Source organism: Protopterus annectens, chromosome 2.part1 (genome assembly GCF_019279795.1).
Source record: "Protopterus annectens isolate FY-2018-M chromosome 2.part1, PAN1.0, whole genome shotgun sequence".
Taxonomy (NCBI): Eukaryota; Metazoa; Chordata; order Ceratodontiformes; family Protopteridae; genus Protopterus; species Protopterus annectens.
The window spans coordinates 1,696,986,608-1,697,008,872 of NC_056729.1; the positions used below are offsets into that span (position 1 = coordinate 1,696,986,608).

Consider the following 22,265-nt stretch of genomic DNA (forward strand, 5'->3'; position numbering starts at 1 on the left):
TCAGCACCGACTGGTCTCGCCCATGAGGGACATAGGTGCCACCCCAATGATGAATTTACAATCACCCATCCAGTAGTCAAGGTTGTGCTTGAATAGGGTCATTGAGGAGAACTGCTTTACATGCATTGGGAGCCTATTATAGAGGAATGACAATCACTGAGAGATATATCTGTCTCACCAGCATGTTTTGTTTGTCACAGGCTAGGTTCAGATCCCTGGAGCAGGTTATTCTTGTCCCATTTGATTTGCAGATGTCCAGCATTTCCAGTAGGGCCGAGTCTGAGACTGCTCTTTAGACCAGGCATAGGTCACCTGTCAGCAGCCTGCATGATACGGAGTACAGTAACAGGTCTTTCAGTCTTTCCATGAATGCCATATTTTGAAGGCCCTGGATTCTCCCAGACACAGTCCTCTGTGTTTGTTTTTTTTTCCAGTTGCTGCAGGTGTCTGGTGAGGTACAGATAGAAGGGAGCATTGTACTCCCATTAGTGGTCTGATAAGGGTAGTGTACAGTAGAGCTATGACGTCTCTGGTCTTGGATGTGATGGCCTAATTTATGAGGTGCGCAATGTAGAATGTGTCTCACCACTATGGACACAGCAATTGAAGTGTAGATTGCTGTCAATGTGTGTTCCTAAGTCTCACAGCACTGTGTTTGAGCCTAGAGGTGTACTATGTATATCACAATGAGAAGGAGGTACTTCAGTGCCAAAGGGGACAATGAGACAGTTTTTGCTCTAAAGTTCAGTTTGTGAGTTTGGCACTAATAATTCGTGTCAGCACCTTCTGTAGTATGTTAACATAGTTGGGGGACTCTGTATGACTCCTTCCACTTTACTGTCATCTGCAAACTTGGTAGGCCACAAGCCATGTACATTTGCCTGGGCTTCAGAGAAACTGTTTCCAAACAGTTGAGCGTCCAGCGCAGATCTTGTTGTGTTCCACTGGTAAGTGGACTATTGGTGAAGGTGCAGTCCCCAACTTTGACAGTGTATATTTTTCAATGATCAAGTTGGACATCCATCTTGTGATGTATGGGTCATTCCCCAGATGGGAGATTTCCTCTGTGATACCTGAATGGGGGATAGGTTCAAAGGCTTTGGATAACTCATCATAGGTGGTATGTCCTGTTATCCCACATCCAGTTTAATAAGCAAGATCTACCCTTGAAAAACCCAAAATGGGTTCGGTCAAGTGTGTTGAAGGTCCCCTGTGTCCCTGTGGATAAGGTCCATGCTGATTCCTTCCCTAGCCTTGCAGAAAGGCTTTTTAGGCTTATGGGTCAGTAGTTCTGTTTCTGCATATTGCCAGATTGATGTGCATTGCATATCACACAACATTTGATATTCATTTCTGTAGTGTAGGTGATATATGTGTGGAAAAATTGCTGAGACACCAGGATTGCAGTGCTTGAGGGGAGGCAACACATGGCTGCATTGTAAATATGTGACACATTGTTAGGTATGGTCTTCAGTTTGTGTCCACGTGTAATTACATGTCATAGACATGAAATGGACAGAAAACAGCAGTAATACATAATAATTATGTTTCCATAGAGCTGTGAGCAGCACGTGTGCGAGATGGTTGGCAAAGTGTTTGCGCATGTGAAGTACAAATTTTCAATACTTACCATGTTTGTATGTAGTTAAGCAGTGCACAAATGCAAGCTGCATTAGGAAAGTCTGAGAGTTAGTATCACGTCTGTGAACACATCTGTTGCTTAACTGACTTTGGTGCAGCAGGTGTAAATACGTTGACACATTTCTTTTTGAGCCCAAACAATACTAGGTTCAAATCCAAGTGTATCCAATACCTTTAAAGACTTTTAAATAAACATTGATAATGCATTGACATGAATTCTTTATAGTACATGTGTTGCCATGTTTTGGCATAGTGCAGTGTGGTTAAGTAGCATTGTGCTGAGGTAACCATAGATAGCATTGTATGGCTGCTTCACTGTTGCTGCTCATTAGTGCACGATGCACAACTCCGCACAAACACAGAGCCCAAAAAGTGAAGGTATCCATTGGATTTTCTTCTACTTATGTGTGTTGTGTGTGATTTTATTTTTTGACCAGTTTAAATGTGTTAAATTGGATAGATAGGAAAGTGGAATGAGAAGCAAGCAGGTGGAAGAACAAAGGGAAAGCAATACAAGACTGCAGTAGGGTGGTAGGAAAGAACCATAGCCATCAATTTCTTTAACAGTGTAAACTGAAAATATGTGCCAATATTAACCGAATTTGGACTGTCACCTCCGCAAAGGGGTGATTACAACACAGTCATGTTGTATATCCAATTGGACTGAATCACGTGTGTCAAGAAGACATGTATGAAATGGAGAGCTATTTATGGGACAGCATTTTTTTTGTGGGACAGTTGCCCTTTTTTAATTGAGAGGACTGCTGGGTAAGGGACATAGGTATGTCTGGGTTGGGTAAGTTGGGTAGGTGAGGAAGCAAATAAGGCGAGACATGGACGGTGATGGACACAAAAAGTTGGGTGACACTGTAATTGAGGGAGGGGATAACGCAGGCTCATAGACATCCAGTTTGGAGATGGTGAGAATAGAGTCATCACCCACTGGACTGTTATCACTGTTCCCTTACTCCGCTGGCAGCTGGAGTGCATGATGTCTCATCCTCCTTCTAAGGACCATGAGGGAGAGTAACCACTCTATCCGATGTAAGCATGCACCAATTTTGCGGCACACGACCTTATGCACTGTCCCTGGCAACTCCCTGCGGATGATGAAATCACCACTTCCACCACTGCTTCCGGAGGGTACCACTGCCCCAGCTTCTAGGGCAGTACTTACTGGATGCCACAGGCAGTGCAGGGGCAGCAGAGGCAGTGCTGCCAGGTTAGCTGCCAGACATGCTGGGCATCTGTGCTGATCCACTGGTCCTGGCCTACTTTTCTGTGCTGTGTAGCTTTTCTTGATGTGGTACACACAGATGACATGGAGACATTTTTTCGACACATAATAGAAAATAAAAAAAGATAGAGGATGTTTGGGGTGAGAGAAAAAGAAATAAAATTAGTACTATTCTATGTAATATAAAGTGCATCAATACAATTATGCAACACTTTTATCTGAAGTATTACATTTAAGTATACATTCCAAGAGGTACACAGTACTACAGATTGCTGAAAGTAATCCTTGAAATGTGCATATATTGTACATATAGATGCTCTACTTATACAGATTATAGTTTACAGCAAGACGTGTGTCACTGGTATAGAGTTTTTAATTTAATGTAAATATTGAAGAATTAACACTATTGTATGGTTGTGAGTTGTGGTATTTGAACTCGCAACCTATGACTACAGTCTGATATTGGACTGTTAGAATTGGTTTGTACTACAGACTAATGCATGCATACTTGCTTTTACAGTCAGGATATGCATGCTCAATTTGATAGCTTATCTCTAACTTTTAATGCTGCAGTAACACTTCTCTTCCTCTGCATACATACCACTTGCTTCACTCAGCCTGTCCAGTCGAGCAACATGAGCCTGCCAATTGAACTCATGCTCAGTGGCAGCTGGGGAAAGAACAGAAAAGAACAGAAGAATGTTATGCATACCGGTCTTGCCTATATTTAGCTTTCTAAGTCTTACAAGTACTCTCTTATTGTCATACTAATACAACTGTGGGATTTCTGCAGTCTCAAATTCCTCCAACCAGTGGTTGGGAGTATCCCTTTTTTATGTGTAGGTCATTAAAATAATGTCTGCTTTGCTCTCCAGTGTATGGAATTACCAGTGTCACTGGATACAGCCTGGACCAAACTATTCCACCCCTCAGACTTGTACTGGACCCATAATAGCCCCCTTGCAGAAGCCTTTCATTGTGGTGCTTTACCAGGAGTCCAGTAAATGTCATGGATACCTGGACACCCCCCTGTGTGCCCTAAATGTGGCACCTTCCCCTCTGATGCTAGCCATGTCTACCAGCTGAACTAGAGCAATGGAAACTGATGCTTTCCTGACAATTCCAGTTATCACGTTTAATGGTAGTGCACAAACCCGAGCAACGATGCCAAATGTGTTTGCGGGATGTTAAGTGGAGAGCAGCAGTGTCAAGCAGGGAGGAATTAAATAATTGAAACTGGAAGGTTAATCTGACACTTGACCTTAGTTTGAAGGGTGTCTATTGATGTAGCCTGGAAATATATATTGAAAAATGGAAGGTAACTGTTAGGTGAGTTAAGTCTGTAGACATGCACTGGGAGCATAAATGTAATGACCTGACACATTTGTTTTTCTTTTATACACTGAGAAAATAGATTTTTACACTGGGATTCACATCTAGGCATAAGGGGGCAAAACATTGCCGTCCACAGTGTTGATTTTCCATTTTTGTCTGAGCAGCACTTCTGTGTCATAGTCAGGAATTGTGCATAAATACAGGTTGACAGTTGTGTGACCTGACAAGGTTATTGGATATCAATCCAGTTGTGTATGTGTCTTGAGTAATTGTGAAGGTCATACAAGTCCAGATAGCAGAATTATACTTGCAGAAATATAGTACACAGTATACCCTCAGTCATACATCTGAAAACACAATTATGGTGTCTCATCCCTTATGCATATAATTCATATCCTCTAAACTATCTAAAGTGTTGTAAGTGCGAGTAATATGTGTATGGAATATCCTGTATTAGAACCCAAGACTGTGTATGGCAGTCCTACACTTGCACTGTTGCCAGATGTGTGTTGAAATAACACTTGTCTATTTTTCAGTTCATTGCTGTAAGCTACACTTTCACAACAGTGAAAAAAAAGTTGCACACCATGTACTAGAACCCAGGACCATCTGTACTCCAGCCCTACACTTATCTGCTGCCACTGGACTAGTTACATAAGGTTCCCTAATTTACTAATGATTTGTAAGGTTTCTTTGTTAACCGCCACCATAGGCGCCGGAAGCTGTTAAAGACTGGGGGAGGGGGGGCAGAGGGTGACAGGGGCACTTAGTTAACTAAAAAGGGTATTTTTTTTTTTTATAACTATTTGCTACCACAACATAGGTTCACTTGGAGGACATTTTAAGCTTAGGCAATTCCCTTTTGATGCTTGAATTAACATTTTCTGATTGGTCTTAGCTATCCCCATGGCTGATAATTGTATATTAGCCCTAGTGATAACTGTGATCATACCATAGATAATTTGAGGGGGCCATGTAATGGATGCAGCATTTAGGAACTGCCTCTATCCATTAGTGGCATGAGGGGAAATACTCGAATACATTTTCTATTACCCATCCTTAGATCCAAGTTGTATTTGAATATGGATGGATGTGCTATGCTTTATTTTTATGAATAGTCTGTTCCGGAACAGTGGTAGCCTCTGTGATATATATCCATCTCTCCACAACATTCAGTTTAGATACCTGGACTGAGTATTTCTGATGTCATTTCACTTACTGATGTTCAGTAGGTCCATCTGTATTATGTCGCAGGATGCTTTGTATGCTGGACATGTCACCTCTAAGCACTCTGTAGGGTACTGCGTATAGTAATAAATCTTTGAGGTGGTCCGTGCAAGACCTATTGTTTAGGGCTTGTATCCTTTTAGTAAGGTATCTCTGATTTTACTGTTTTATTATTGTCATCATCCTCTTAAGACACACCTAATACTGTTTACTATATTTTTCTGAGTTACTCAGCAGGAATACCTGGCTTGCTTGTAATGAAATTATATATGTAGGCTGTCTGACTCTGTCAGACAGGTTGACTGTGTCTCTCTATAATAGTTTGTAGATACACAAAACACTTGACACAAAACCAATGCTTGTTGTTTGTTAGACCTAGCTACTGTTGAATTACTGTTTACAAGGGTCCCTTTAAGTACTTGTATGTGTTAAAGGTGGTTTTAACAATGTAACTGTCTGCATTTTCCTTAACTGTGTAAGCTGTACTCTGAATATACTGCTCACCATTTCACCTAACTTTTAATTTTCCTTCTCTAACCTTCACAGCTTTCAACCTCCTCTCTGATTTAAGAACTTGGGAATCAACTTGCCTGGTCTCTAAAGACTTCCATCTCATCTGCACCCCCAAGACTCCTTTGTCCTGTGCTATAAATCCCTCCCTACTAAGGAACTTAAGAAAGTACGTTTGACCCCTTGATAAAACTGTGGACAGAATTGTTCTGTATTATATAAAACCAAGTAGTGTATGTTTTAAGTCTCCCTCCTGAGCCAGGTTCCCAGCAGCCAGTTCCAACTCTCACCCTATTTTTTTTCAACCCTTCTCCCCTTGGTTCTATTAATCAACTCACCTCTTCCTCTCTATTTCTACCTAGCCAACTAACTGTAATTCAAGCTGTTGTCCACCAGGTGGCACCCTTAACTTGGCGTCTTACACTCTATTCTCTCTTCACTAGTATAATATCCCTCTTTACTTCATATCTTCTCCTTATTTTATCCTCTTTTCTATTACTACCCCCTCTGTTTACTTTATTCCCTTTCCCTTCTCTACTATCTCTTGTTAATTGTTTATAGTACTACAACTCTACACTCACCTGGAACTAATTAGAGCTCCTCCACAATATGTAGCTTTCTGATTGTCTCCAGGAGGTCATCCTTACTTGCTCCAACCCGCTCCGTTCGCCCTGCGGGCTCACTCCGCTCCCCTACCCCCAATTCCCACCCACCCCCAGAGGTCCTAACCTTATACCTATCAAACCACACCCCCTCTCTATTTCCACCAATCACGGTTTCACTTCCATCACACTTTCTCACACTTTCCCGCCTTTTTAAAAAACCACACCCTATCTCACCAATCTCTCTCTCTACCCTTCCTGACCTCACCAATTTTACCACTGCACATACAGATAAAATTTTTATCTACCATGTCTATGAATAAACCCTACACCTTAATCTACTTACAAATGTTACTCATACTCACACTTCTACCTCCATTAACTCTTATCTACCTATTAACCTCCTATGAGCACCCTGTATACACAAACTTGTTACGTCCTACTAAACGATCTACCTCTTTTTCACTACCCTCTCACACTGACCATTTCAACGTTACATCCATACCCAACTATCTATTAACTAAATACCATAGGACAGTACACATTAGATATAACTCCCCTAACTCCAGAAGATATCCATTTCTTCTCAGTAAACTTACTAATAATCTATATCTAACACTACTCCACCCCCTAAAAGACAGAGACATTCACCCAAATCCTGGCCCAAACACGTCAAGTACCATTCAACTCAATAACCCAAACCCCTCTACCATTCACCCACTTATAAAACCTCCAAACTCACTCTTAATAGCTCACCTTAACACACGGAGCATTAATAATAAAATAACACAACTCCATGCTCTCTTGGAACTCTACTCATTTGATATTATATGTCTAACAGAAACCTGGTTAAAACCAGCAACAAAAGACAATAAAATTTTACCACCTGGTTATAACATCATACGCCTTGACCGTGTAACCAAGAAAGGTGGTGGAGTAGCTGTTCTATTCAAATCTGGTCTTCAAATAACCATCTTTAACCACAAACCTTCCCAAGACTCAAATGCTGAAATACTTATTACCAAGTTTCAGCTAAACCCAGTTAAATCTATCTATATTATTAGTACCTATGTTCCTCCAGGTAATAACATCACTACCATTGAAAACATACTTTCTTGGTTATCTCTAAACCTTCCCCAAGAAACCATACTCCTAGGCGATTTTAACATAGATTGGAATTCTTGCAATAACAACTGCCCCACTAGCCATATTAATCTTTATGGGTTCACCCAAACTATTACCTCCCTTACTAGAATAAACAAAAATAGCAAGAAAGAAAGCACCTTAGATTGGATACTTATTAATAGTCAACCTCAGACTTATGAAACCGGAACCCTCCCTGACTACATAAGCGACCACTCACTAACCTACATCATTAGACTAAAAACCAATCCACCCTTTCAACCCATATATAGGGAAATTAGAACCAAGAAAAAACTCAACTTAGATGTATTCCTTAGTGAACTTAAAGCATGTAATTGGTCCCCATTAAAATACGTTTCTCTTGATAAAGCTGTTGATTACTTTAATATTAATTTCCTCAACATACTCAGCCGTCATGGTCCTACCCGCGCTATCAGGATAAGAACAAAATCTGCTCCATGGCTTACTAGGGAAACCAAACAAAAAATCCATCTCAGAAATAAATACTGGAATAAATCACGCTTAACTAAAAACCATACTGACATCCAAAACTACAAACAACTGAGAAATGAAACAAAAAAAGCCATAGTGTTTGATAAAAAAAAACTATTATTTACAATTTCAGCAGACCCACCATAATAAACCCCAAAAGTTTTGGTCAAGTATTAATCAGTTATTACATCCAAGTCAATCTATCACACCTAACCCACAAGGCACTGACAAAGACAATCCTAAACAAACTGCAAACACCTTAAACACCTTCTTTATCAAAGCAATTCAAGCTCTTGCCTGTCAGCTCTCTCCTCAAGACATAACATCCAATTCTGACTCTAACCCACCTCCACCTTTTCTCTTCCAACCTGTCCCCACAGCATTTATTCTCACCCTTATCCAAAAACTGAAACCATGTACTCCTTCTGCTGACCAACTACCCTCAGAATACCTACAGATAGCAGCCAAATCAATTGCTTACCCCATCTCCATCTTCATAAATAGAACCATCACTGAAGGATATATCCCTAAACTCTGGAAAGTCTCTCATATTATTCCCCTTCACAAAGGAGGAGACTCCACTGAACTCTCTAACTATCGACCCATAGCCCTACTTTCTCCTCTATCTAAGGAGACAGATGTATCCATAGGCAATTGCTAGACCACCTTCTCCATAATAACCTGCTTTCCAACACCCAACATGGCTTCCGACCTTCCCATAGCACAACTACTGCCCCCTTTCCTTTATTGACACTATCAATAACAACCGAAACCTTAACATGCTCTCCTCTGCACTTTTCATAGACCTGTCCAAAGCTTTCGACATGGTAAATCACACAGTACTCATAAACATTCTCAAATCTTTGTCTCTTGACACACTAGCTATAAAATGGTTCCATTCCTACTTAAATAACAGACATCAAGCTGTACTCTGGGACAACGTTCTTTCTACTCAGCTACCTGTTAATATTGGAGTTCCTCAAGGCTCCATACTGGGCCCTCTCCTATTCTCTATATTCATCAATGACCTTCACCAAGTAATTCCCCAAACTACATGCATCCAATATGCAGATGATTCTACACTTGTATGCCCTGCCTCATCTGTATCTGAACTTCACTCCCTATCTCAAGACACATTTAACTCTGTAGAACTATGGTTTACAAAACGCTGCCTCTTATTAAACCCTAAAAAAACTAAACTTCTCCTTTTTACACCTACCAGTAAATCTCCACCAATAGACTTCTCTGTATCATCCCATGACGGTACACTCATATCCCAAGATCAAACTACCAAACTGCTAGGTATCACCATAGATAATAACCTAAACTTTGATGCCCATATCAACAACATTCTGAAAACTACCAATAAAAAAATAGGCTCTCTTTATAGGATTAAATCCTTCCTCACTCCTGCAACTAGAATAACCATTGCCCACACACATCTTATCTCCACCCTTCTTTATGCCTCACCCATATTTACCAATCTGTCAAAAAATAACCTTAAAAAACTAGAAAACTCCTATAATAGCATAGCCAGATTTGCCACAGGTAATCCATATAGAACTCATCACTGTATTAATCTAAAGCATCTTGGATGGCTTGAATTTCACCAGCATCTGAAATATAATCAACTGACCATCGTCCACAAAATACTTTATCAACCTGACAAAACACCCATCCTATCTAATCTTATTCACCCCTATGATAACCTTAAGTCCCTAAGATCATCACAAAAGTCTCTTGTATACATCAACAAATCAAATAATAGAGCTGGAGACTCTCTGTTTTCTATTTCTATTGGAAAAACCTGGAACCTACTTCCCTCTGAACTTACCACACTTCCCTCTACTACTCTGTTTAAAAATAAGCTTAAGCTCTTCCTTAAAACACATTGGATGTGCCCCTGTTCTAAACGGGACTGACCAACTTATCCATTATTACCTGAATCAATCAACCTTCTCATCTCTGAATCTACTTCTTCTTTCTAACTAATTTTGCCTCTATTCTCTAAATCTATTTCATATTAAATACTACTATGCTTCCTCTCCATCACAGTCCTAGCTAGTACTGGATTCTTTAAAGTGACTCATATTACTTCTAGATTTATTACCTAACTGCGTCTCCATTTCATTTTCCTTATCTTCCTTTATTACCTACATCGACACTATTGCTTTCTTCTCTTCTCTTAACTAGTACTCTTCAGTAACCTTTAAATGTAAGTTCTTATTAACTATACTAGTCTGTTCAAATATGTGTAACCTTCGTTATGTACTTGTAAATTTGCAGCCTTCTCTGTTCAAGAAAATGTACATGCATTCTAAATATGTATTTTCTGTAGATGTGAACTTTGTTTGAATTGTGTGGAGCTTTTCTCCCCGGGCCTCTACTGAAAATGGACATATATCCAGCTAGACTAGCCCGGTCAACAAATGTAAAATAAAAAAATAAAAATAAAAGGTATTCCAATTGTTGCATGGGGCTGGACAGATACATGCCAAAGTGGGCATTATACAAATGATTGACAACAACATCTCTAGATCTAGTCACAATCAATTTGTTTATAAGCTGTGCAATATAGAAAGGCTTTCTTATGACTCTGGGCACATGTTGGTCAAACGTTAGGTCACTGTACACACAAGTTCCCAAATGCCAAACAATTGGTTCAGTTCTCAGAGGGCATTGTCATGCTTTTGACACCAGTTATTATTTGGGACATACCTTCCTGTATAATGGTTGTCATTTGGGGATTCAATAACTTCTCCTAGCTTGCAGTCATCTCAAACTTAGCTGGCCAAAACTCTTTGGTATTTCCTTTTACTTTTGAGATGTATATGCCAAACAGAAAAAGTCTCTGCACCGAACCCTGGGGGGACTCCATTGGTGGCTGGTCTCTTCCCCTGTTTTGATCTCCTGCATCCTGTGAGCCAAGTTGGCAATGCAGCTGGTGATATAAGTGTTTGCTCCTACATTATTCATCTTTTGTACTACACCTGAGTAGGGGATTGTGTCAAAAGGCTTGGTCAGGTCAAGGTAATGTGTGAACGGTTTTACCTTCATCCATTGCTTTGGTAGCAAGAGTAAAGCTTAAAATTTGCCCATGATTTTGAGCTTTTCACACTTTCCTTTGGGCTGTTTTCAAACACATTTGTAGGCCCATTCCTTGATTCACCTTCCTGATTATATTAAATTATATTCCTTGTATAATACAGTACACTTGTTAGACTTAAGTTAGAACGCATTTTAAATTTGTTTAAACATTTTTCCAGTAGGCAATGAAGCAAAAATGCATTAACCAATAATGACAAAACTGCCCTATTCAGAACATTTCCATCATAAAGGTGTACTCCCACACACAACTGCATTTTAAATGTATTGTTTGAACATTCTTCCAGTAGACAATGAAGCAAAATGCATGCACCAATAATGACAAAACAGCCCTATTCAGAACATTTCCATGATAAGTCTACTTCTACACACAATATATAAATAAAGAATCACAGTAGAGTGTAAGCCATAGGTATGTTGCACAGCTTCTTGACCGTATTTTCACTGGGGGGGGGGGGGGGGGGCAAAAACCAGGGACACATTTTAAACATTGCGTGTATAATTTTGGAAAGTTGCTTGCATAAAACGTTGTTACCACCATGCATTTCACTGCCAAGTCTTGGACCCAGAACACTGTGCACTACAGTCAGTGCAACATACCACTAAGCTAAACCAGCAGTTTCTTGGAAGACAGGAAGACAAACTTAAATGGCTATCATATCATTTAGTGAATTCAGTTCTCACTTCTCACCATAGCTCTCAACCTCTTAGCACAAAAATACAGAACAAAGACAATAATGGGGGAATACAGCCCCAAAATAGGGACACATTTCAAATACTGATTTTATAACCTTAGAAAATTGCTAGAATAAAAGGTTTTGTTTTACCACTCCTGCAAACCAGAAAGAATAGAATAAAAATGTGAGGCATAAATTCACAAGTAATGGTGGCTAGGGTCTTTAGGCTCTTTTTACCTGTACCCAAGGTACAGGGTTTGAGCCTGAGTACATCTAACCACCAGATGTACCCTGCTGGGGGCATTTACACACACACACTGTTCCCCTGCTGCTCCACTCTGCAATTAACTCCTGTAGCACACACAGTGTACTCATAGGTATGTACTAGGCTGTCTGTCCAAAGACATTTATAAGCCTAGCAGGAGTGTGTTGGCTTTCACCACCCCCTTAGATTAGTTCTCTTTGCCTCTGTCCAATAGAGCCACTGAAGTGATCCCCAGGATAAACTTTCTGTTTCCCATCCACTCGTCAAGGTTTCTCTTGAAGAGTGTTAGTGAGGAGCTCTGCCTAATGTAGATTGGAATCTTGTTCCAGAGCATGGGAAGTCTCTGGGACAGGAATCTATCCCTCCAGCATATCCTATTTATTGTTGTGGTGAGGTTTAGATCCCAAGAGCATGTGGCTCGAGGGGATATGGTTTTCTTTAGGTGGAGTATGTCCATCAATTCTCTTAAGACTGTGACACACAGTAATGCTAGTGACCAATTCAACACAGAAAATTATCCAAAAAATCTCTCCATTTCAAAGAACTATAGAAGATGAGGGGAAACGTTCTGCCAAGTATATTACCAGAAATACATAGTCTCATTAAATAAAAGGTGTAGGACTGGTATACACAACAGGAACTAAAATTTGAATCTGGGTGAAGGCAAGATAAATTTGCTAATGACTCTTAACAAAACAGTCTCATTGGATTCTTCCTTATCATACTTGTCTACAAAGCAGTTTGACTTCTTTAAAATGCTTCCTTTTAATTCTCTAACACATAATTTGTGACAACATGAAGATGTGGGACCTATGACTTTTATGACATGAAGAAAACAAATCAATTAGGCATGTCAGTGATTCTTCCTACAGGGTTAAGAAAGAGTTTTAGATCTAGGTAGTGAATGCTGTGAGTGTTTTTAAGTTTATGTTACTGTTCAACAATAGAGAGAGTTCCACACATCTAAAATGTGGATTCAAACTACAAATATGAGTACTAAAGCTACACTTTCCAAGCCAAAAAAAGTACACAAAAATGCCACAGAACAGATGATCACTACAAACTACAGAATGAAGCCTTCCGAGGAAAAATAAAAAAAAAACAGCAAAGTACTTTTACTGAAGAATAAATGTTCTAATCAACACAGTACATTTTTACTGCTGTAAAATTATATCAGAGAGATGAAAACATTGACCATCACAGAGTCACAAGGCATAGCATCCCCCATCAAGTTATTCAGGGTATAATAAACTGGAAATAATACATACCACTTAGAAAAAAGTCAAAGATCTGATGTAAAAAGTTTTGAGAATGTTGCCCTTTTAAAACAACCACATCTTTAGCATAATACTTCCTCATACCAGAGTGCATTTTCCTTCATGCAAAATTACGTATAAAATCCATAAGTTAAGCACTTCTTAACTTCAGTGACGCTTCTAATAGAAGTCATCTTCCTTGATATGAGCCAAACTGAGTTATCATGAAATTTTACAGTACTTTCATTAGGTTTGGAAATTGCAAAAAAAAAAAAAAACATATTGACAAACATGGGGTATTGGGGTGGGGATCATAAAACTAATGATGTTTTAGGATTTGGTGCTCGTTTACTATGTAGTATCACATGGCTCTGAAAGAACAGGTGAAGGTTGAATTAGAAACCTAAAATAGGAGAAGCTTCTTCAGTTAATTCTTATTATTCACAAGCCTGTTGCAGAATATGTAAAAGAAAGGAAAGAACACAAACCAGTGACCATTGCAGACATCCTGAACAGAGATTCTGAAAGCAATCAGTTACTCTGAGTACTGCCAAAAACTATATGGAAATAATGTCCTAAAGAAGAAGCTAGCCATTTTAATGTAATCTTCTGCAAGAAAGAAAAAGGCTAAATATATAAATAATTTTTTTGTCAGTATATTCGATCTTATCTGTCGTGGACAAACAGAGCATTGTGGGTAATGTGAAAGCTTAGCCAAAAATCAACATTGACAGTATGAACATCACACAAGGTCATTTTGTATCAGAACAAATTAAATATGTGTTACTTGTTTTTTTACAGTACTGTATATTAGCATTAACACCGTACAAGGCATCAAGACAGTTTTTTTTCACTTTCTGAGCACAGAAGTCCTTTAGGAAGAAGTCCAACAATAAAAAAAAGTATGGAAGACATAGTGGTTTAGGTGTTAAAACACACAGTCCACAAGGTACTCTATTTACATTACTATAAAAGACAATAAAAGACAGTTACAGTGACATAGCAAGTCAAATTACTGACCCTGAAAATGGATAAACATTAAACTTCACAGCAATTCTCCAATACACTAAGCTTTTAATCCAACTTTTCTCACCCAAGTTCAGCAGAAATTAAAAGAAGTCAAGACATGGTACAATTATTATAAGTGAAAAATAGAACTCAACAATTTGTTAGTATTTCTATACCAATTGCAGTTCTGGGCACATTAACGCTATTCAGTTCATGAAGAATAAACAGCGTACAACTCGGGCTATGTTTAATCGTAAAATAAAAAGGAAATGCAGTTTAACGGAGAAACACACCTAATCTGACAACTAAATGATAGAATGTAAACACCAAGACCTAGACCATCTGTTACCGTGAACACGTTAGGTGATACGTAGCACAGCATTACAAACCACAAAAATATAACTAAAAAGCACTAAATTCATTACGAATGTGATACCTGAGGAATAGTTCAGGCTGCGCAGTACGTGTACTAAACACTTCCAGACAGTTTTCAAACACTTTACATGTCCCATCATCTGCCATATCTGTGGCACATGTGGAAACCAGAACTACTCCACTGTGATAACAGCCGGAAATCAGCTTCTGAGTGTTCTGCTCGCACTCACAACAAACAGCCGGAAATATGTGCTGGAGGCATGGAAAGGGACAGAGGTATGGATGATCTGCAAAAGTGGGGGGGCTCCCCTCCCCCCGCCCTCTATGGTTCCGGTGCCCATGACTGCCACACAGTGCCACTTAGTGGGTTTGGGCGGTGCCTAAAAGAGTTAATTGAATGTATTCAGTTTCAATTATTGGCTATCTGAGTCCTGTCCGCAGAAGAAATAAAAGAAAAAAAGGAAAAAGTGACAGTAGTTGAAATGAAGAAAAGCAATCTGTGACATATACACTAGAAAATGTTGGTACACACAAAATATTTCTACATAGGTCTAGATTTGAACTCACTCCAGTGAAGCTTCAGAACACAGGAAGGGTGCCTTATCCCTTTTTGCCACACAAACAGCTTTGCAACAAGGAACTGAAATCATTCTGCATACAACCAGCTGCAACATCATCTACAGTAATATGAAACCATACAACTGTTTTGTACATTTATTAATTTTGATGTAATGCACAAAGTGATCACACAACCTGTTATGACTATTAGTTGCAAATATACAGCTCTGTCTTGCCTATCTGTGCTTGTTGGTCATTCTTCTCTTATCTGACCAGTAATCTGAGGCTTGCAATCTGTATCATTGTCCTTAAAATGTGTGATGATATTAAATGGCAATAATATATGCAGTTATCAACAAATGAAGGGGAGGTTGGATGTTAAGGAACAGAACCTGTGAATTGTGTGCTGCTTACTTACATTTAAAACACATCTGATGAAGTCCTAAATTTTTATGGACTAAAGCGCTTGACTGCAGTTTTTTAATTTTGTATTGAGTTTTTATCTGCAAAGTACCATTAAATGTGTCCTACTTCAGGTTGTGTTCTGGGCAATTCTTTGACGTATTTGTGCTTTATATGGTCTTGGCTTTACCTCGTTGGCACACTGCTTGTTTTTATTTGGTTTGCTTACTTGCATTTTTATTTTGTTTGCTTACTTGCATTTCCAAGCTTACATCTAGCACTTTGTAAGTCTAAACTGACACACCTACTGGATATAGGGCAGCCTACAGTGCTGTTGTTTTCCTTCTCCCTACCAGTAATGATTCAAAGTTGCAGTCCATTGACAAACACTGATGGAGTGCCTGTACTATGTTTACATCTGATGCATGTAGCTAAGTGTTTGGGATTCAGCAATTCTAATGAGTTCACACCTGATTTGCATCTTCACCGTGCTTAACAGCCCTGAATCTACACAATAAAAAAGCAACCATGTAGCTAGGGAAACAGAGACAGAGAACACAGAAAAGAGGCTCTTGCTTTGGGATATATGTGCACAGAGGTTTACTGACTTGAGAAGGTATGCTTGGATTTTGTCAGCTACATACTGTACATATGCTGGAATGTAATTAAGAAAAATCTATAGCAAAGCTTTTACACTTCTGTCTATGCATTAGTTAGAAATCTTCTGATGCCATGGGCATGTTTGTCTAGGCATTTCACAGGTATACATGATTGGCAATACCTTAAAATGGAATGTCCTGTGTTAAATGTGTAGATATGATGTTCTTCGTGTTTCACTGTTGCAGTCATCACATTTGGGTTATCTGCTTGCAGTAGCCCTCAGTCTGACTAACAAAGTCTTGGGTCCTTCGTCGGCCGCTATCCCCTCCTCTATGATGTCAGGTCGTCAGGGGTATAAAACATGCAGCCGATGCCATCACATCAGTCTTTCTTGCCGTGCTGTGCCCGAAGCAGAAGCAGTTTGCAAGTGTCGGTCGTCCGACTCCTGAAATTTTTATTTTCGAGTTTCAGAACCGAAGTCTTCAAATAAAGCTAAGTACCCTGTTGGGGAAACTTTTTCTTGCTCCTTTCCGATGTCAGTAAAAGTTAATAATTGCATTACTTGTTGAAAGCAAATAGCTCACAAAGATTTTCATTCGTACTGTATTCCTTGCCTAGGCCCTGACCACGACGTACCTTGCTGTCAGTTTTGTGCTTTATTTAATCAGCGCACTATTTGTCGTCGGTATATTTTCACCTCTAAATATTTCAGTTCTCGGTTTAATTATCCAGAAATGTCATCAGTTAGCCATCCGACCACCGGGATTCCGAAAAAATGCAAAGATGAAGACAGAGACAGGCCGACAAGGTCCAAAGCTGCCGACGACGCTTCTCCTAAGCTAGTCACCAGTTCGCCAGTACTCAGTCTGGCGCTTTTGCAACCCGATACCCGCTATTTCTGACTCGCAGGCCTCTACTGAGACCCATTCGGTGACCGGTATGCCGTGAGACGCTTCAACTGTGGAACCTGCGGATGTCTCTACCTTGGATGGGTCCGGAGCCACTGTGCAGGCACCGGCTTCTGAGGGTGTATTCAGGCCTACGGACTTGCATATTAAACTGACGCCTCCTTCTTCATTTAGGCCAAAATCTCAAACCATGCCTAAGAAACCGATGCCCAGGCCGCATGCTCAGGCCTCTATGCCTAAAAAAAATGATAAGAATGGCTGAAGATCTTGTAACTCTAATCGGGGGAAGCCAACTTCCCCCTTCTAAGAGACCTAGGACTGAAATTGTTTATGAATCTTCTGACCAGGACTCTGATTTTTCTGATTCTTCTGAAGATCTGGATTTGCCCTTATCTACTTATGAGGATTCTGATGCAGAGGACTCTATTCCCACTGCTTCCCCTCCAGAGGATTTTTCTTTTGGTGAGACCTTACATACTCTAAGGGAGCATTTCCACTGGGAAAGCCAGGATTTTTCTGATTCAAAAAAGAGGCTTAGGGATTTCTTACTCCTGCCTCAGCATAGGCCTGTAGCTATACCTCCTGTGCCAGACATTGTTGATGCCTTTTCAGGATCTAGTTTGACCCCTGATTCTTTGCCTCCTGCTCCCAGAAAACCTGACTGATATTACAGGGTTCCTGATTCACACAGGTTCTTTTTTAAAAATCCTATTGCGGATCCAAAGACTATTTCACAGGGACCCAAGGGCATTAAGGCTTCTACTCCTAAAAATCCTACCCCCTCTGATAGAGACTCCAGGGCGCTGGATAGATGGGGTAAGAAGGTTTACACTTCTGCAACCTTGGCCATTAGGGCTTTAAACTGCCAGTTTCATATGTTAAAGTATCAACAATATGTCATTGGATTGTTTAACAGAAAATGATGTTGATTCCTGACTGCGCTGAAAATAAAGAATTACAGGATTTAATGTATTCTGCTGAACATGTTGGAAAACATAATTTGCAATGTGGATTTGATTTGTTAGAGGCCTCTTGCAGGGCTGCTGTTACTGGGTCTGTGCTCAGAAGGCATGCTTGGCTTAAGGAGCAATCTTTGCCTGATCATGTTAAAGCTAAATTGTTGGATGATCCCTTAAATCAGGACCACCTGTTTGGCAACAAGGCTTTGGAAGTTCTTAAAAAGATGGAAGTTAAAGCTAAATCTATGCAAACTGTTAAAAATTTCTTACAAGTTTAGCCTCCTAGATTTATTAGGCACTGGCCCTCTAAAAATTGGTCCTTTCCAGCCCCTTCCAGGTCTTCTCAAGCCAAACCCAGACACAGCAGAAACCCCAGGTTTCAGTCAAAAGGGACACATAAGACCAAGCAGTGAGGAATTTCCACACCCAAATCTGGGAGTAGTAAGACTCCCCCCTATGGAAAACTGTCTCAATGACTTGCTTTTAAAACTTCCAAGCACTTCCAACCGAATGCTCCTTTAGGTGGAAAGATTGGTCTGCAAGCCAAAAACTGGGAACTCATTACCCAGGACAAATGGGTTTTAAATATAGTGTCCCAAGGATACAGATTTCACTTCCACACATTACCAAACACCAAGCGGGTGGCCAGATCTACCCCCAATTCAGTGGGCAGAGGCCCAAAATCAAGTACGCTCTCTCTTAAACATGGGGGCTATTCATTTGGTACCAGAAGAGGAAAAGGGACAAGGTTTCTATTCAAGACTTTTCCTGGTACCCAGAAAAGGCAATACATGGTGTCCTATCCTGGACCTTTCTACTCTAAACACCTTTCTGGTGATTCCAAAATTCAAAATGCTGACTCTTCACCAGCTGCTTCCTATGCTAGGCAAAGATGTATGGTTGGCAACACTAGACTTTAAAGAAGCATACCTGCACATCCCTATCAGGGAGTCTTGCAGAAGATACCTACACTTCAAAGCAGGCTACATGCACTATCAGTTCTCTGCACTGCCCTTTGGCTTATCTACTGCGCCCAGGGTATTCACAAAGTGCCTAGCTCCAGTCATTGCATTTTGCAGGCAAATAAATATTCAGATATACCCATACCTGGACAATTGTCGAATTCAGGCAGAAAGCCGGGACATTCTTTTGAATCATCTGGCCTTTGTTCAAAGGATACTGACTTGTCTGGGGTTCACCATAAATGAAAAGAAATCACACCTGGTACCCTGTCAACAAATTATATTCCTGGGAGCAAACTTAAATACAACTTCCCAGATGGCTTTCCTCACACCAGAGAAACGGATTCATTTGACAACCTACTTCAAACAAGTGGCCACAAAAACCCAGCTATCTGCAAGGCAAATACTGCAAACCTTGGGGTTCATGGTCTCTTGCATTCTTCTAATTCCATATGCAAGGCTGCATATGAGGGAACTACAGTGGCATCTCAAAAGCCTATGGTGTCAACATTCACAGGATCTAGAAGCGAGGATTCCTGTCATACCTTGCCTATGCCTAGAGTTCCTTTGGTGGGCAGAGGCCTGCCACCAAAACAGGGGAATACCATTCACATTACCCCCCTGCCGCCCAAATCTTAACAACAGATGCATCAGACTATGCCTGGGGGGCTCACCTGGCAGGCAAGTACATTCAGGGCAAATGGAACCCAAGTCAAATGCACCTGCACATAAATCAAAAGGAAATGTTAGCTGTACGGAATGCTCTGACAGCCTTCAAGGACCGCATTCTTCCAGGACAACTAATGGTAAAGACGGACAACACCACTGTCATGTGGTACATAAGCAGGGGGGTACACATTCTTACCCCCTCTGCAGACTAGCCATGGCATTGTGGAACACAGCCTTGAGCTACCAAGTGAATCTACAAGCTCAATTCCTGCCAGGAAAACTAAATGCACTGGCAGACGGACTAAGCAGAAACCTCATGGACCCACACGAGTGGAAACTGAAACCAAGGATTTCCAACATGTTGACAATCAAATGGGGGAGCCCAGATACAGACCTGTTTGCCTCCCCCCAGAACCATCAACTGGACAAATTTTGCACAAGGATTCCCCACAAGCTAGCTTGGAAAGTGGATGCTGTAGCCTTCAGCTGGAAAAACTTATCAGTTTATGCTTTTCCTCTTCTGCCTTTGCTCTCCAAGGTACTATTAAAGATCAAACAGGACAAGCCAAGGACGATTTTAATTGCACCAGACTGGTCTCGCCAACACTGGTACCCACTCTTGCGCAGTGCGTCACGCTTGGCTCCATAGCACCTGCCTCACACTCATTCCCTGTTGTCTCAGCAGGAGAACCAGATTCTGCACCCTCAGCTGCAAGCCCTGAACCTAACAGCCTGACTAATTACCTAATCTCTCCTTTACCATCCCTCAGTCAGTCGGTGATGGTTATCATGTTAGAGGCAAGGAGGCCTGCTACTAGAAAATCTTATGCTGCAAAATGGAAAATATTTTGTGCCTGGAACCACTCTCAAGGAATGAACGCAGCAGTGCCCAATTTACCGCAGATTCTACAATACTTGACTGTGATGCTTCATAAGGGCTTGTCCTTTTCCTCCATCAAAATTCATGCCTCAGCCATTTCAGCTCATTATAGCACAGAGCCTCCCCTCTTCTCTCACCCACTGCTCAAGCAGTTCCTCAGAGGGGCCAAAAATTTAAGGCTACCCAGGAGAGCTCCAATTCCAGCCTAGGATCTTAACTTAGTCTTGGAGAAGCTTATTCTTCCTCCTTTCGAGCCAGCTGCTACTGCAGATTTAAAATTTATTTCCTGGAAAACAGCTTTCCTTTTAGCAATCACTTCTGCAAGAAGGGTATCTGAATTACAGGCCCTTATGACATTGGAACCTTTCATCATCTTTCATGTGGACAGGGTGTCCCTCAGAACCAATCCCTCCTTCATGCCCAAGGTGGTATCCAGTGTGGCTCTTAATCAGTCCATTCATTTGCCTACCTTCTTTCCTAACCCACAGAACAAAGGTGAATGGATACTGCACTCTTTAGATGTGCACAGACAACTTAGATTCTACTTGGACAGAACTAAACCTCAAAGGAAATCTGAACAACTGCTGGTGGCATTTGCTGCAGGGGCAGAGGGGAAAGCTATTTCAAAACAAACCATTTCAAAATGGATAGGCCACTGCATTCATTTCTGCTATAAGCACCATGGAAAACCTATCCCACAGGGCATCAGACCCCATTCAACCAGGGCTGCATCTACCTCTACAGCCTTTCTCAGGGGCGGCCCTACTAGGGACATCCAAGAAGCTGCTACCTGGAGTTCTGTACATACTTTCACCAAGCATTATCATTTGCCAATTTTCTCTAAATCCAGAACTGGTTTTGCCATTGCAGTCTTGCAGGGCCTTATAGCTGGTCCTAATTCTATTTAAATTCCTCCTCTCAACCTTAGCTTTGGGAATCTACCCAAATGTAATGACTGCAACAGTGAAACACAAAGAACATAGTACAGTTGTGTACACTTACCATAAATGTAGATGTTCGAATGTATTCACTGTTGCAGTCCTAATTACCCTCCCTCCAGCCCCCTTTCCTCTTTTGGCTATACCTCTACTCTCACTTACTATACTCAAAAAGCTTTTTGGTTGGAGGTATATCCTTGTATTTATAGATTTAATTGCTTCCCATTAGGGGGGCACCTGACATCTGGGGCAAGAAAAACTGATGTGATGGCGTCTGCTGCATGTTTTTTTACCCCTGAAGACTTGACGTCATGGAGGAGGGGACAGCAGCTGACGCAGGACCCAAGACTTTGTTAATCAAACCAACTGAGGGCTACTGCAAGCAGATAACCCAAATGTAATGACTGCAATAGTGAATACACTTGAACATCTACATTTATGGTAAGTGTACACAACTGTACTTTTTAGGGACAGTTCATTTGATAACACTTTTAATATTTCAAAGATGGTCTGTTA

The 22,265-nt window shown here is 40.6% G+C and overlaps 1 protein-coding gene across 2 annotated transcripts in view; it reads left to right on the top strand.

The window, feature by feature from the left end:
• UBE4B (ubiquitination factor E4B) overlaps positions 1–22,265 on the top strand; it is a 2,592,778-nt gene that overhangs the window by 77,639 nt on the left and 2,492,874 nt on the right. The window lies entirely within an intron of this gene.